The following is a 17,464-nucleotide window of genomic DNA, read 5'->3' as shown; positions in this document are numbered from 1 at the left end:
GTGCTAGAAAGCAGGCTACAGTCTCAAGATCTAGTACTGAGGCAGAATATAAAGCTTTAGCCAACGCTACAGCTGAACTAATTTGGGTTGAAGCTCTTCTTACTGAACTTGGAGTTAAACTCAAGGAAAAGCCAAGACTTTGGTGTGATAATCTTGGTGCAACCTATCTATCTGCAAATCCAGTGTTCCATGCCCGTACCAAGCATATCGAGATTGATTTTCATTTTGTCAGAGAAAGAGTTGCTAGTCAGAAGTTGGCAATTCAGTTCATTTCAAGCAAAGATCAAATAGCAGATGGTTTTACAAAGGCTCTTCCTGTTCAGAAACTTAACGAATTCAAACGTAATCTAAACCTCTCAAATGGTTTAGATTAAGGGAGGGTGTTAGAATATGTATTAGGACCGGGCCTTTATTTCTTGTTTTGACCCAATACGTCTGTGTGTTGGAGTCCTATCCTTGTACTAAACCTGGCCCGATTGTGGCACATAAATTAACACGAAACACGCAGGAGACGGACCTGACGTTTACCCTAAAACTATCGACATACGGTACACGGCATACTCTGCTTCGTTGTCTGCAATGAAGTCGATATCCCTGACCAGCAAGTTAGGCTGGAATAGCTGCGCCTTGCACACAAACCGGGCGTGAAGATCGTCTTCATATGAGTGTAGTTCGTGATCGGGGTGCCGACGTATTGATGGTGCTTCGGGTAGCGCTGCAATCCACAAGGAACAACTATTAGAGCGGACGACATTCACATATATACTTTCAGATCTATGCAGGAACTCAATGAGGCTTCATACCTGAATGTACTCGTCTGCCGTCTCTTCATCGCCGCCGTAGAAGCAGCAACCATCTCCGCTCTAGTCCAGAATGTGATCGGATTTCATCTTCATAATGACGCTCCACTTCGTCCTCCAGATATGGTTGTAGAGCTAAAGAGTGGTGACATGTACGCCGGTGAATGCAAGAACATCCGCGGCTACCTTCTTCATCTGATGTTCCTTGAAACCCATGTTGAAGCAGACACCGCTACGGACGAGCTGAACCAACCGGTTCAGCACAAACTCTGATAGCTCAGGTTTTCAAACCATGGCTGGTTTGCTTGCAATCAGACATACCTGAGCATTCACAGTTGGCGTGGACAGATCAGGGGAGCCCAAAGGTATGATCGTCTACATGACAAACACTAGCAGATCAATGAACTACCACTACCACATCCATATCCTTAAACACTAGCAGATCAATGAACTATCACCACTACCAGTACCACACCCACATCCACATCCTTAAGCAGTACCACATCAATGAAAAAGCACTAGCACATCAATAAACAACGAGATAAGTAAGAGCGGCTTTACAGTCAAAGGAGCCACACGCAGCACCGAGGTTGGGGAAGCAGGGGACTCCACCACCGTCCCAATGGAAGAGTCAACGGCGACAACGGTCCCCGTGGTAGAGTTAGATGCAACCTGGACAACCTCCATAACCTCGACCGGCGAAGAAGGAATGTCCTACAATGAATTCGTTCAGACCCCCCTTGTGTACCCAAAAGATCAGATCTAAGGCTAGGGTTTGCAGAAGCTTACCACAACCGAAGTCATCGATGCAGAGGAAGAAGACGACCATCCGCGGCCAGTAGCCGCCGCCACAGCCGCCGCCGCCGCAAGCCTCGCCGACCGTGCGGGTGAGGAAGAGACGGCCATGTCGCTAGATCAGGAAGGGTGGATGAGCTCGAAATGGGGGGAAATGGGGGATTTGGATTTGCCGGTGAGATAGCCGCCCCTATATACGGTGACAAAAATTCAAGCGCGGTGACCGAATTCATCCCGCCGAGATTTCTCCGTCCCGCGCGAGCTCCCGCCATCTCCCGCGGTGGCTCTGCGAGGACGCGGCGTTCTCAGTTCTGCGGAAACGGGGGTGGCTCGCTGGAAACTGTCGAACCGGGCGTTCCTCCAGGGCCTGGCCTGAGGGTGCTTTGAGAAGCGGTTCGTGCGAGAACGCGGGCTCGGCCATGTAACTAAACGGACCGAAAAAAGCTGGGCCAATACGAGCCAAGGACATGTAGGCTACCAAGCGCGCCCTAGATTACAAGAGCGAGGAAAAGAAGGGAGAGAGTTGGATTGGGGGTGGTTGATTGGGGAAAGGAAAACCTCTCGCGCTTCTACTAGCATCGGTGCAATTTGTGGCCTGCTGGGCAACGTCCGAGAGAGAGTTCACGGGTGGAGAAAGAATGGAGATGGAAATGATGCGCACATGCACAGCTGCACCCGTCGTCTAAATCATACAGTAAAAGACAGTACTCCGGCTGTACATGCTTAGTGAGGAGTTATTCGATCGGAGTTGGTGGAAACGGCTCCAGCGAGATAAGGAGTACATGCTTAGTGAGTAGTTGAGTGCACACTGCACACAGTCGGGACTCGGGACATGGGGAGTTATTCGATCGGACAATAAATTCAGACCAAGTTATGTAAAATTGTAACGAGTGCCAGACAAAAAGTAGGTGATATTTATTCTAGTAGATTAAAATACACAGGCGAACTGTCGCTCAGTAAATTATTGTTAATTATGCATGTGATCATACCCGACGTCCTTATTTCGTGTCCCACGGCATCACTCAGCCAATGGTATATAGGTGCATGCACATACAAGCTAATCACACGTTGACCGTGCACACATGCTATAGACAGCTAGTTCTATGGACTATAGGGGATGCACTTTGCTTCGGAGCACTGCTTGGTGCAGTTTTTGCCGCACTCGTCGGCACGCCCGCGCCTGCACAAGTCGCAGTATCGGGTGGTGCAGGGGCTGATGCATGAACTATAGGCAGCGTCTTCGCAGTCGCAGCTGCCGGTGCAGTTCCCCTCCACCGTGCATGCGTCGAACACCTCGGTCCTGCAGCGGTTGCAGGTACCTTCAATGGTGTCGCAATACTGGCTGCACATCAAACGAATGAAGGCTTCGCAAGTCGAGGAGTAGCACTGCGACACACAGTCGTTACATGGTATCGCCGGTCCTGGTGCTGGTGCCGGTGCAGGAGTTGGTGGTAACAGCTCCGGAGGAGGTGGTGTGGGAGCGGGAGTTGGTGGAAACGGCTCCGGCGGCGGTGGTGTGGGAGCTGGTGGTGGTGGAGGTGACCATGCGGGACTTGGTGGCAACGGCTCCGGAGGTGGTGGCGATGGTTCCGGCGGTGGTGGTGATGGCCGTGGCCCTCCAGAGTGACCGCAGCGCCCTATGGAAGGTACAACGAGCATGGCGAGAACTGCAGCGACAGCTGCCGCCTTGAGGGCCAGAGTGGCGGATCTTGAAGCCATCATCATGTGTGGACAAGGAGACGGGGGATGAAATGTGAAGACTTGCTGCTGCGCATACGATACTATTTATAGGCACTCAAGTTTGTAATCCTTTGTCTAGCTCCCACTCAAGTTTGCACTCAAGTTTGCAACTAGTACTATCATGTACTACTGCTAAAGAGTATCTAGTTTGGTTAATTTACCAAGTTGTATGTTGAGATCTGCGCCATGCACACATTACGAGTTAAGTTCGTGTCTTGACTGGGAAATTTGGGCTGAATCTCACGTACTGGAGGAGATAAAAGTAAACGCATCTAAGTCTTTGACAGCTGCCTTATTTTGGGAGAGAAGCCATGCATGGATAAGCTCGCATATGCTAGTCATGTCAAGATCTTCGAAATTCCCGTGTTGATATGTTGTTTCGTCGAATTTTTCTTTGGCACTGCCTTGAGTACTTAGGTTGCACTATTTTCGGTTCTGTAGTGATATGCCTTTTTCCATCAGCTGTGTTGTGTGTCGATGTTACGCCACGAGCTGCTGTTTTTCAATGCGTTTCATTGCAACAATGTTCTGCCCTGAGTGCATGTTTTGCACTGCCTTCCGGCACAGCGGTCATATTTTGCACTGCCTTCTTTGTCATGTCTTAAGTACTACTACTATAATATGTTTTGCACCGCCTTCCATTGCATTGAAATTTGATATTTTTTCCTACGGATACACTGCGTTTTGATGTCCTGCCTAGGGTTCATGTTTTTCTATGGCTCTTCTCCTAGAACAAGATTATGACTAAAGATAACCTTAGAGCTAGAGGAATTCTAGAATCTTTGGAATGTGAAATGTGCAGTGAATTTGAAACTGTGCAACATCTTTTGTTTGATTTTATTGTGGCTAGAGGCCTTTGGGATTTGGTAGAAGAGGTTTTTGATGTGCATGTATCTAATTTTGTATCTATTGCTTCTAAGTTGCTTTGTAACAAGAAATTCATGCACTTCAATGTAGTTTCCTCTGCTGTTCTCCGGGGCTTGTGGCTGAATAGAAACAATCTTGTAGTTAACAAGGTTACTTCGATCAATTTGAAACAGGTTTGGCGACTGGTCCACTTCCTCCTTCGGGATTGGAAGAAACCTTTCAATGAACTAGAAAGTGAAAATAGCGCTCAATTATTCATGGACCTACTGCTAGCCAATTTGAAAGCTCCAATCTGGCTCCATGTGGGGTGAGATGCCCCAGCTTCGACTGGAAATCCTCCTGGAACTCAAGCTATGAAGGAAGGGCGACCCTGACGTATCTCCTGGACAATCCTGGTGATTCACACAACATCCATGTAGTGATATGAGCTCCAGGAAAAGGCGCAAGAAAAGATGATGTCCCCGGGAGACGTCGGTGAAGGAGCTTTCAGAAGGGAAGCTGAAGTTTGTCCTGTATTTCATGGCAATTTGAGCTGTAGTTTTAAGAGAACTTGCAACTTTTTCTTGTTCTAAACTTTGATTCAGCTGTTTCGAGCTTGCTGGTATTTTGGGATGGCAGCTGTTCTCCCAGCGATCTTTGAAACAAAATGCATATCGTTAGTTAGTTTTCAGTTTGCTCCATGTTTTCGTTTTTAGCTTTCTGAACTCATGTAAAAGACCCCGCTTCTTTTCTATGAAATGGAGCTGGGGAGTGATCCATGTTGACCTAAAAAAAATGTCATGTCTGGACTCCCCGTTGTGCACTACCTTCGACTGTGTTTTGATGTCCTACATGAACGGTCTGTTTTGTACCGCCGTGCACTTTTGTCGAATATATAGAGTCGTCACTACTATTTATGTTTATCTTTTCTTTGTCTTTGTAGGTTTTAGTTCTGCTCCTATGATTGATGACAAAATGGTAGTCTAGATTAGGGCAAAGCTCCACTATTTAGGTACCAAAAATAATTGTGAACAAAGTCCAACGTGTGAACAGATTAGAGAGAGAAGAAACAGTAAACGGAAGCAGCACTTGCTATACCTTGGTGTGGCCTTACGTTCTGCAGGCTGTGGGGGAGTCTTGATTGATTGACGACGGCCTGAGGCTTCTTTATAGAACAATCTTGATCGAACCGCAAGGGAAATTGGGAGCAGGAGAAGGTGATGATAATAAATGGCGCGGTGGCGACCGCGTGGGAAGGATGAGACGGGGTATTGATGACAGATACTAGCAACGCCAAAAGATCTTGATACGTTGGGACTCCAAGTGCAGAGTGTTGTATCAAGGGAATATATTCTACACAAGGGTGACTCGAGGGTTTATATCGAACTCTCGGGGAACTGGATGGAAGAGTATCCTCTTCTCTCTTCTTCAAACAATCCTGCAAGTAAAATAAATACCTTGTGTTCTCAACTTCACCGTGTGGTTGTCAAGGACAAGGTTTCGCGTAAGTAATAACACAAGTAGTTACAAAACAACTAGTAAACTAATTAAGATAAAATAACTAGGTAAAAAGCTGTAAATAAGTTGATTGTTTTTGGTGTTTTGGATGTAAATAAGAAAAGTAAATATTTTTGTATTTTCGGATTAAAATAGTGCTGCAAATAGAAAACAAGGTAAATGCAATATAAATGTGTTTTTAATGATAAAAAGTGGACCGGAGTTCATGGGTTCACTTGACTATTCTCTCTTAAAATTGTGGAGGACAAAAAGCAATTCATCAATAAGATTTGAAGGTACAAATAATATTATATGTAAGATCAGAATTAATACGGGCATCACGTCCTAACATAGAGATGATGGAACACACCTCTCTTATACTCCACAAGAAGAAAACTTCACCAATATTGTATTAAGAATTATAAGAGCATATCAATAAGTACTTTCACACGATGTTTGAATATCAAATATGCTACCTTGAACAAACAACATCATCATTGTTGTCACATGATGAAAATAGCACATGCATTCACTTTATCCCTAGTGAGGTAGTAAAAGAAAGGTAAAAACCATAATAGATCATGAACATATTGTCACCATCCAATCACTAAAACTATGCTACTCCATCTAACACACACATTACCCCACACATGCTCTTGCATAGATGTTGGATTAGAACATAAATTTAAGAATGAGGTACATAATATGCATCTATCAATACATCTCACAATATAATAATAGCATATCTCATTAAACAATATCATAGAACAAGGATCAACCACATAGGTATTACAAATATGGATAATAGTAAAACCGAAAGTGATATTAATCATCATGATGTAATGGTTCCTAGAAATTGTACCAGGGTATTGTTGGATACGTTCACACTTGATATTTCTTAGATAGGGAGGCAATGAATTCTTGGGTGCAAGTTTTAGAGTGATTGGCATTTAATTATCGTCCATTCACCTCGATCCAATGGCGAGCAAATAGACGGAACCAAAGTGATGGAACCAAAAGTGTGGGACCGGAACCAAAATCTGTAGGCCCGGAACCTCTAATATATTTAACAAAAATTGTAAAAAACAAACAACCATTCGATCGGCCGAACCATTGGATGAGTCTACACGCATCTTAAAGCTAAATCACCCAAACGTGGATCGTATGTGTATGCTTATCGTCTCCGTAACATGTCGTACACGAGTAATCGTACCAGCCCAATCAAACGAAAAATAGATCAGCCGCACCGAACTACTCGAGCTCTGCGTCTCGCCGAACTGCCGGAGCGCCGGTGCTGGCGAGCATCCGACTCCACGCCGCCACTTTCTGCTCGCTATCTGCCGTGCGCAGCTCTGCTAGAACTCGCTGAAGCGACAGTGCCCGCGAACACCCGATTCACCACCGCCGCCTTCAGCTCGTGAGTAGCCCCCGCTGGTTCGCTAATTCTCATGGAAGCGATGGCGCTAGTGAGCGCCCGATTCCTCTGAACGCAGAAAGAAAGCCCCAGCACATGCTGAGTCCATTCATTTCTTCCCCACTTGTGTTTGTACTATACTTTTGTTTCAGTAGTTACTATCTTGTTCAGAAATTTCTGACTGCTAGTGCCTGCAAGGTGCAACAGAGTTTGATTGAGATGGAAAGTTGTCTTGTTCATCTACTTTTTGATCTTGATCGCAGGCACTAGCAGTACTGAAGTGCTCTGCTTCTTGATCGTAACACTTGAAGAATTTCAGTTACTATCTTGTTCAGATAACGAAGCAGATTTCTTGAAGAATTTCAGACTACATATATTCATATCTACCAGAACTTCTATCTTCCATCTCAAGAAAGCTTGCCATTCGAATGGTAGATAGCCAGCAAGGTTTCTACGGTTGTAAATATGCTCACCACAGTGGTAGTGCCTGCCCTTTAGTCACAGTTGTTCTGTGTGATACATGTCTATTTGAAGCGAAGAAATAGCTGTTGCTACTACACTTGGTGTTGATGATGAGATATTAGAGCACTGTACTAGTATATTTTATGTAGCACAGGGATTGTGAAATTTCATGTAAATATATGAAAATACCGGTGTATATATCCAGATTGATGAATGAATGAACATTTGGTTTGTTGCCCTCGAGTTTAAGATTGTTTGAAATATTTTACTGAAAAGGGAGTAATGCTCCTGTTTATATGTACTCGCTACTCAGTAATACTTCATAATGCTTACACGAGCTAAATTTTCGATGGGCTTGAGATGATACTTGAGTGAACATGGTGAAAGCAATCACTTGAGGTCCAGTGCATCATTTGGGAAACAATTTACTAACCAAAGTTCCAACAATTTTAGCAAGCATAGAAGAATCAAAGAGAAGCACTGCCACAGGGTAAACACAAATTAACATACAAATTTGTGTCAAGGGCATGATGCTGATGAGAGACAATCAGTAACAGTTACTCACTGGAATGATCTAGTGCAGTATTACACATATTGTAGTTCTAAAAGTAGCATTGGTCTGTGACCGCATGAAGGAATACACATTATTGCTATGCCTACTCCTTCCATTTTCTGAGATTCACTACATCAAAATCCAATCTTCTCGAAGGCAGCAGCAGCTCTGAAGATCAATCATTTTAAAGTAGAAGGTCTGTATATCCTCCTTGCACAACAAACATTTGGATTTGTATCTTCTATAAGAACATGATATGGTCACATTCTCAAAATTAAGGAAAACTAGTGCCCCATCCTCAAATATTACAGGCTTCACCTTATAAGTTTTGATTGTTCATATCGTGGAAATCAACACTGCAACTTGCCACCAGGATGTCCGCCTTGCCGCGTGCACCTCGCCACCAGGGGCAACCTTCGCTTCGCTGCCACTATCGGAGACCCAGTGGCTTACAATTTTCTCCTAGAAGGGCCAGATGTCAATGACATTGTCATGCTTGAAGCCGCACCATCAATGAAGAACTGGTCGACCGGATAGAGCTTGCTACGCTCTTGTTGGCTGATGCTAAAGCTAATGGTTTACCTTTGGCCATCTACACTATGAAACTACCTTCAGATTTTTCAAATGCCTGCTTCTGTCCAACGACATGCGAGTATCAATAGATGAATGGCAGCGGAGACCAACTGTCCTTATCAATAAAGCAGGGATGCTGCGTTTAAGCAAAAGTCATAGACACCATGTGAAGACTGATCATATATACCGGGGAGTTGATTATGTATCCATGTCAGCAATGAGCTAAGGGCCATATCTTCCTGCATATCAAATACAAACTAACAGTTAGATTTCTTGGAACAACCAGCATGTGTTAGAGTAACCAAGTAATTCCTTACATTTCCTGCAGTTCTGTAATGAATGGACAGGTCAACATCAAGTGCTCAAACGCCTATAAGATTATGGCAAAAGGCCGAAATTTTTTTCGAGGATGAAGGCCGCAAATTTTCTAACGCCTATAAGATTAATACAAATTGAAACCATTTCTTTACCTCTACAGTCAAAACCGCCAACCTGGTCTACATTTCCAGCAACTAAAATTAGCATAAGCTCTTCACTTCTGCATGGCCATGCGGCACTATTGACAGTGAGCTCAGGCAGTACTGAACACACAAAAATTCAGCAGGACTGGTACTTTCTTTTGACAGGGGTACACCTCGGTTAGCCACTAGGAGATAGAAATTCCCAAATACTGAATTTGATCGAACCTAGTTGCAGACATTGTACCATTAATCTTTCTTTTAGGTATGCAGTAACAAGCAACTGATGGATCACTCAAACATATTTGCTTTCTATCTGAGCATTGTTGCTTAATGAGAACAGAAGGCATTATTTAAATGCCATTGTCTGACTTTCAACTCATTTGAACAGAGTCATATGATATGGGTCATGCAAGTGTTTAGTAGTTGTCATATAGTATGAATTTGTTGCTACTGCCACTGTAAGATCTGCACGGATGGTAAACCTTGATAATTTAGGAGATTGTGCATTTTATGGTACGTATTATGCATTGCATTTCCTATTCTCCTTTGTTCCAGTTTAATTGGATATCTTCTTTTGGTTGTATACATCATCGATTTCTGTATTAGTTTGTGCTTTAATCTCCTTTATATGCTTCTACAGAACTAGAAACATCTGCACTCATTTCAAAATAGTAGTGGTCAGGATTAACTAGTACTCTTCTGAACTAGTATTCTAACTACATTTGTGTGCTTTACAGAAGTTAGAAAATGAAAATTCAGAATACTAAGACGGATGAGCAAGTTATGATGTCAGACATTACAAACCAGAAGGCATACATGAAATCTCATATTTTGATGATGGCTGATCATGTGTGATTATATTTTCTGGGACAGTTTTTTTAAACTAATAAGATTCCCAGACAGTTTGATGTGATATAGATTGAAGGATTTGGACCTACAAGAAATCTCACATTTTCGTGATGACCTGATCATGCGGTGTACTGTTTCCTGGAAGTTTACAGTTTGATGTAATATAGCCACAGTTCATGAAGGTGCTCATAAACCAAGAATTGTGTACATAGTACAAGAAGTGCCAACAGTGTTCAACAAGACTGACCTTGAGGCAGTGGCGTCTGATCCGCGGGCGAGGAGGAGCGTGGTGGCCGCTGGCTCCGATCCCGCTGTTCAGGCTCAGGCTGGCGGCTCCGATCCCCCCATTGAGCAGAGCGATGGCGTTCCAGCGGACTGGATCTCGGCTTAGGCGGCCGGGATCTTGCTGATGACGAGGGGCAGCGCTAGCCACGGTGAGAGAAGGCCTCGGAGACAAGGAAGGGCTGGATGACGGCAGCAGCGGCGTCGCTCATCAAGTAGTAGAAGGCCACGGCGAGGAGGGAGACGAGGATGGTCGACGACCTTGGTGTCTCCTTTTGATTTTGATGAACCAATCATGGCCGGTGATCCTTTTGACCCTTCCAACACACATATTTTGAGTGATTAAAGCATTATAGCTATTACATAAAAGTTATCGTTGATTTAATCAACGGTCAGAAAAATTTAGACATGACGGAACCAAGGTTCCGTGCCAATCACCGTAAAAGAGCTCATTCTTGGGAGAGGGATGTATATTTCTTAGATAGGGAGGCAATGAATTCTTGGGAGAGGATGTATATATGCATCGTTGGTCTGCCAGTTGAAAAGCGGGATCAATACTGGATAGTCTCCAAACGGGTGAACCGCTAGCCGGAGAAACAATACGCGCATCTATAATATATGACTATGGTATGCCTCATCACATCAGTAAATACATATCATTGTTGCTACTGAACTGTTACAACAGAAAAACGGTTAGAAAGAAGAAAAACTATCTGCAAGTGTGTTTGCTAGGAGTAATCGGAGGATAAAGAACACCCTAGATAACAGCTTAGTTATGATATTTTATCATGAAACAAAGCAAACGTTATGTCTATAGCAAACATGATCAGTTGAACGGACAGGGTGATATTTTGTATACCTTTTGAATTGAATGACAAGGACCTTTATTGGCATGTCCAAAGTCGAGACTTCAGGAGTCCTCAGGTTACCAATAGAATGGTATGTTATCCTCATACTTGTACCATAGATGTAGAATGATACCTACAGACTAAGAGAGAATATTAATACTTTCAGATGCGAATTTCTAGAGAACTTCTCTAGAGCCAACAGGAAACTACCATGAAAAGAGAAACCATACTGAACCAAAGAAGGCAAAAAAATCCATCTGAGAATATTTCCTAGCTACTACTAATATTTAGCGGAACTGATATGGATACAACAGTCTGTTATGAGTACGACACAACCTCTGCACCGTGGGATGGCCAAAAATGCAAATATACACGGTTTGATTTCAAAGCGGGACATGAATTTGACGGAAAACGTAGGATGTATATCAGCTGTCAACATTTAGACCTCAAGATGCAGTACTTTGGTAGAGACAAATATTGTATTGCAATATTCACGCAGACAGAAATTTAAACTGTTGTCACGGTAGCCTCAAGCATAATTTTGGAAAAGATTACCGGTAAGTAGATGGTCGCCCATGTTTCTTCGTAACACTCTTGGATGACATATCACTGTACTTATTTGCAGGGACAATCACAGAACACATCAGGCACGTTGACAGATTGCCGAGGGCACCATTGTTCTTCTCCAGCAGCTGCAGCTTGTCAAACAACTTATGCATGCCTTACTCTGAGTTATCGTCAGCCTCTTTTTGATCTCGGTGATTAGTATGGCACTGCTCACTTGGCTACATAAAGGAGCTGGGAGAGAATAGCGCTGGCATGGTTACTCGTCACCTAGACAAACACTGTTTTGACGTTTCAGACTCATCTCTTGATAGAACCATGAGCCTCTCTGATTAGGAACAACTGAGGTAGCCCACCCATGTCTAGTTTCCCCTTATACTCTCTTAATCAGTACTATACAGGTAGACTAAGCTAGTGAAGTTGCTGGCTGAACGGCGCCGATTGAGATTCAGACAGAACAGTGCACCAATGTAGACTTCAGCGTCGTCTGCGTCCTGAGTCGCTGTCAACTTCCATGACTATGTAGGATTGATTAATTACTTCGGAACAAAGCGATCTTGTTGCATCTTCCAATTATCCTAGGTGTCGAGAAGGTCTTGGAGTTAGCAACTGAGCAGGATACGGGCTCAAAGCTTAGTGTGGGGATCATATCCCAGGAAAGCGAGGGTGTATGATACCTGATTGCTTTGTTTGTCGTTTGGGACACGAGACTTCATTATTGTGCAAGATATGGTCGCCGTCCGGGCGCGCAATCGCCGGGGTCGTCTGGTCGTTGATCTGCTCGACCTGATCCGCTCGATCCACCGATTTAGCGGCTCTAGATCAAGATGTGGGGAAAAAACTGGGCACTGACCATCGTAAGATACGTGAGAGGATCCGATGAAACTCTTGGAGAAGGATCTACCTCGAGCACACCCATAGAGGACATGGCAGCGGCTGAGCCTTGATATTTTCATTAGGGCACGAAGCATGTTTTTTTAGATGAGCACACGCCAATGATTGATGAAATAAAGCTGAAGAGGTACGTGGAAAAGTTAAGTCGTGGCATTGGTGGGTAATTTACATGATGTTAGATCTAACGGATGTAATATTCTATTCCCTTTAATTAAAGGCCTTATTTATTGTGCAAGATATGGTCGCCATCTGGACGCCAATCGCCGGGGTCGTCTGGTCGTTGATCTGCTCGACCTGATCTGCTCGATCCACCGATTTAGCAGCTCTAGATCAAGATGTGGGGGAAAAAACTGGGCCTGACCATCGTAAGATACATGAGAGGATCCGATGAAACTCTTGGAGAAGGACCTACCTGGAGCACACCCATAGAGGACATGGCAGCGGCTGAGCCTTGATATTTTCATTAGGGCACGAAGCATGTTTTTTTTAGATGAGCACACGCCAATGATTGATGAAATAAAGCTGAAGAGGTACGTGGAAAAATAAGTCGTGGCATTGGTGGGTAATTTACATGATGTTAGATCTAACGGATGTAATATTCTATTCCCTTTAATTAAAGGCTAGATGTTTCTAATTATTGTGGGAATGTGGGAATTTCTAGCTAATTTTCTAATTTCTTGTTAGCCTGTAATGTACTTTTAATATATAATAGAATAGATTAAATTGCATGCTTCCAAAGCGGTAGTCCCCAGAAAAATACATCCCGTGAGAGTATCTAAAACATACCTATTCCACGTAGATATACCAACATAAAAATTTCTAAGAAGGATCATGGTAGAATATTTTTTAGTACATATATAATGAGCATCACTTATTCTATACCAAAGCATCTTTCAAACTTTCTCCCCCTTGTTGCTTAAAAGAACGAACCTCAAGTTTAGGAATACTCATTTTAGCAAAATTAAAACAAAGCAACATAAATAAAAGATATAATAGAAACTATTTTTTGTGTTTTTGATATAATGAAGCAAACAAGACAAAGTAAAATAAACTAAGAAAAACTATAACAAAGTAAAGAGATTGGAGATGAGAGACTCCCCTTGCAGAAATCCTCTTTCTCCTCGGCAACGGCGTTAGAAAAAGAGCTTCATGAGCGTAGATTGCACACAGTTGGGGAACCCCAAGAGGAAGGTATGATGAGCACAGTAAAAAGTTTTCCCTCAGTCAAGTAACCAAGGTTTAATCGACCAGTAGGAGAAAGGCGTAACTTCGAAGGTGTTGCTAGCTGACTTGTGGCGGGGCGCACTACCGACGTCAAGCAACAACGTGGAACTCTACACACAACACAACAAAAATACTTTGTCCCAACTTACAGTGAGGTTGTCAATCTCGCCGGTTTTGCTGAACACAAAGGATTAAATGTATAGTGTGGAAAGAGATGTTTGTTGCAGTGGAATTAAAGAGAGCAGTAAAAGATCTGTTACGTGGAGTTGGCAATAACAAGAGCAGGTATTTGCAGTGTAAAAGAAAGGATCTGGGGTCCACGAGTTCACTAGAAGGTGTCTCTCCATCAAGATAAATAACAAGTTGGGCGGTTGACTGAGAATAAAACTATACATAACAAGATGATGACACTATGAGATTCGTTTAGGCATTACAACATAATCGATATATCGTAATCCAACCGATCTATGACTTATAATCCACCTTTCGGTTATCGTCCGCACCCCTTCCCGGTATTAAGTTGCAAGCAACAGATTATCGCATTAAGCAATGTGTGTAAAGTAAACAATAGTATTATCCTTAGACAAAACATTGTTGTTTTCTCCCTACTAGCAACATCACATCTACAATCTTACAAGATATGTGTCACTCTTCCAGAAAGTTAGAGGCATGAACCTACTATCAAGCATAAATATTCTCTCTTGGAGTCACAAGCATTTACTTGGCCAGAGTATCGACTAGCAACGGAGAGCATGAACAATCACAAATAACATATGACAAGTATATAATCGATCTCAACATAGTATTCAATATTCATCGGATCCGAGCAAACACACCATGTAGCATTACATAAAGATGATCTTGATCATGATAGGCAGCTCACAAGATCTAAACATGAGGCACAAATTGGAGAAGACAAACATCTAGCTACTGCTATGGACCCAGTAGTCCGGGGATGAACTACTCATGCATCACTTCGGGCGGGCATGGTGATGTAGAGGCCTCCGGTGATGATCTCCCTCTCCGACGACGAGTGCTGGGAAGAGCTTGAGGAACCCTCCCGAGCTAGGGTCGGCGATGGCGGCCGCATAGAACTTTCGTGGATGGAGGCTCGGGTGTTTAGGTTGTTCTCGAGATCATGAATAAATAGGCGGAAGGGCGAGGTCGGTCGAGGCCGGGGCCCACACCATGTCATGGCGCGGGCCCACCCTTGGCCACGCCATGGGGTGGTGTGCAGCCCCTGTGGCGCCTCTCCGTCCCCCCCTCACGGACTTCGTCTTCGTTATGGTAAAATATTAACTTCGGCTTTTGTTTCGTCCAATTCGAGAATTTTCTGTATAACTTTTCAGAAATACGAAGACAGCAGAAAACAAGGAACTAGCATTACGGCATCTTGTTAATAGGTTAGTGCCGGGAAAATGTATAAAGTGCAACAAAGTGTAAGCAAAACATATATAAATTGGTGTAAAACAAGCATGGAACATAAAAAGTTATAGGTACGTTTGCAACGTATCAACTACCTACTAATGTTGTTAAAACTAAAATTGTTTCCTTTCTCTTTGAGAGGGAGAGCAAAATATTGGTTGCTATCTTTGCCTAGAAATAGCATTAATTTTTTGGGTTGAGATGCAAAGATGCTTTCATTGGAAAAATATTATCCTCCCGCTAAGAATATATCCTTGAGAAGTGACATAATGAAATTTAGACAATTTGATAATGAGACATGTTGCTCAAGCTTTGGGAAGAGTGAAATTTTTGGTAGAGAATTGTCTCACTCATGGACTCGGCTACTTGGATGATCATCAAAACTTTTTATGCGGGATCGGGGATTTTTTTTCAAGAAACCTTCCGGGATTCAGTACGCTAGAGGTACCTTTATGTCCATTACTTTGGGGGCTGCCGAGAAAACTTCTTGATGATATGATGATAAATTATTTTGAATGGCACACTCGAGAGAGCTCCACAAGGTAAGAAGGTAAGTTCTCGTTGAAGAAACCTCCTCCTTGAGTGATAGGAGTGATACTATTATGTCTATGATTGTTAATGGTAAAGCACATGTTGATCCAAATAATATTCCATTAGCTTCTTTGGTTCCTCCAAAGAAGAGCTAGAGTTGATGTGAACTTCATTAAAAACAATAATTTCAACAACAATGCTTGTATGAATAATTTTGGTAGAAACAATTATAGGCCATATCCTTCTAATAATGGTAATACTTACGGCAATTCTTATGGTAATTCCTACAACAACAATAGAAGTGCACCATCTGATCTTGAAGTCATGCTTAAGGACTTTTATTAGTAAACAAACTCGCTTTTTAATAGATCTCGTTGAGGAAAAGTTTGGAAAAATTGATGTTCTTGCTTCCTAAAGTTGATAGCCTTGCTCTTGATGTTGAATTTCTTAAATTAAAGGTTATGCCTCATGATGTTAAAGAAAGCGAAACTTTGAATGCCATTCAAGTTAGAATTAATAATATGTTTAGGATCTTAGCGGAATTGCATGCTAGGTGGGAAAGAGAAGATGAAATTGCTAGAAATAATAATTCGACCAAAAATTTGTACCATAGCCACCACCGGTGAGTGTTGAAGTCTCAAATGATAGCAAACCTCCTACTATTAATGGTAAAATAATTGGTGTAGGAAAAGTCCGCGCTCCTTCTACAAAATTGCCTAGAACCACTCGAAAACTATTTCGATAAGTGTCTGAAATTTGGAAGTATGGGAGACAATAGTTATTTTACCTTTGAAAATAATATTTTGATTTTGATGATAGAAATATCTCTCAAGTAATTAAGTTCTTACAAAATCTATGGCTAGAATTCCTAATGCTAGTGCTATAAATATGGCTTTTACAAAGCATATATATTACAAATGCTCTCATGCAAATTAGAGAAGAGAAATTAAAACATGAAGCTTCTATTCCTAGAGAGTTAGAAGATGGTCGTGGGAGCCCATCATTAAGATGAAAGTAGATGTCTTTGATTGCAATGCTTTATGTGATCTTGGTGCAAGCATTTGCGTTATGCCTAGAAAATCTATCATATGCTTGATTTGCCACCGTTGGTACAATGCTATTTGGATGTTCATCTTGCTGATGTTGCTAAGAAGAAACCTTTGGGAAGAGTTAATAATGTTCTAATTATGGTTAATAATAACTTTGTCCCTGTTGATTTTTTTTTTTTGGATATTGAATGCAATGCTTCTTGTCCAATTATTTTGGGAAGACCGTTTCTTTAGAACTTAAGAGATTGTATTGATATAAGAGAGATGAGATTATTAAATATCAATTCCCACTCAAGAAAGGTATGGAACACTTCTCTAGAAAAATAAAGAAGTTACCTTTTATTCTATTATTAGGAAAGTTATAATGTTGATGCTTCTTCACTTGATAATAGTAACACTTGACACTAAAGCTCTTTTTCTGCGCATAGTTGAAAGGCTTTAAAAGAAAAGCACTCTTGGGAGATAACACAATGCCTTGTTTACATAATTTTTATTTTGTTGAGTCTCTGGAAGTGTATTAGCATTGCAATAACCTCCTTTCATCATTTTATTCTAGTTTCTGTGCCAAGAATAGCCTCTATTAGGTTAGAACATGAGATTTGAGTGGTAGTTTTGCTGTCTCGAAACAGACTCTACGCTCGCACCATAGTCAAAATC

This window comes from Lolium rigidum, chromosome 4, assembly GCF_022539505.1.
Source record: "Lolium rigidum isolate FL_2022 chromosome 4, APGP_CSIRO_Lrig_0.1, whole genome shotgun sequence".
Classification (NCBI taxonomy): Eukaryota; Viridiplantae; Streptophyta; class Magnoliopsida; order Poales; family Poaceae; genus Lolium; species Lolium rigidum.
This window is presented reverse-complemented; position numbering follows the sequence as displayed.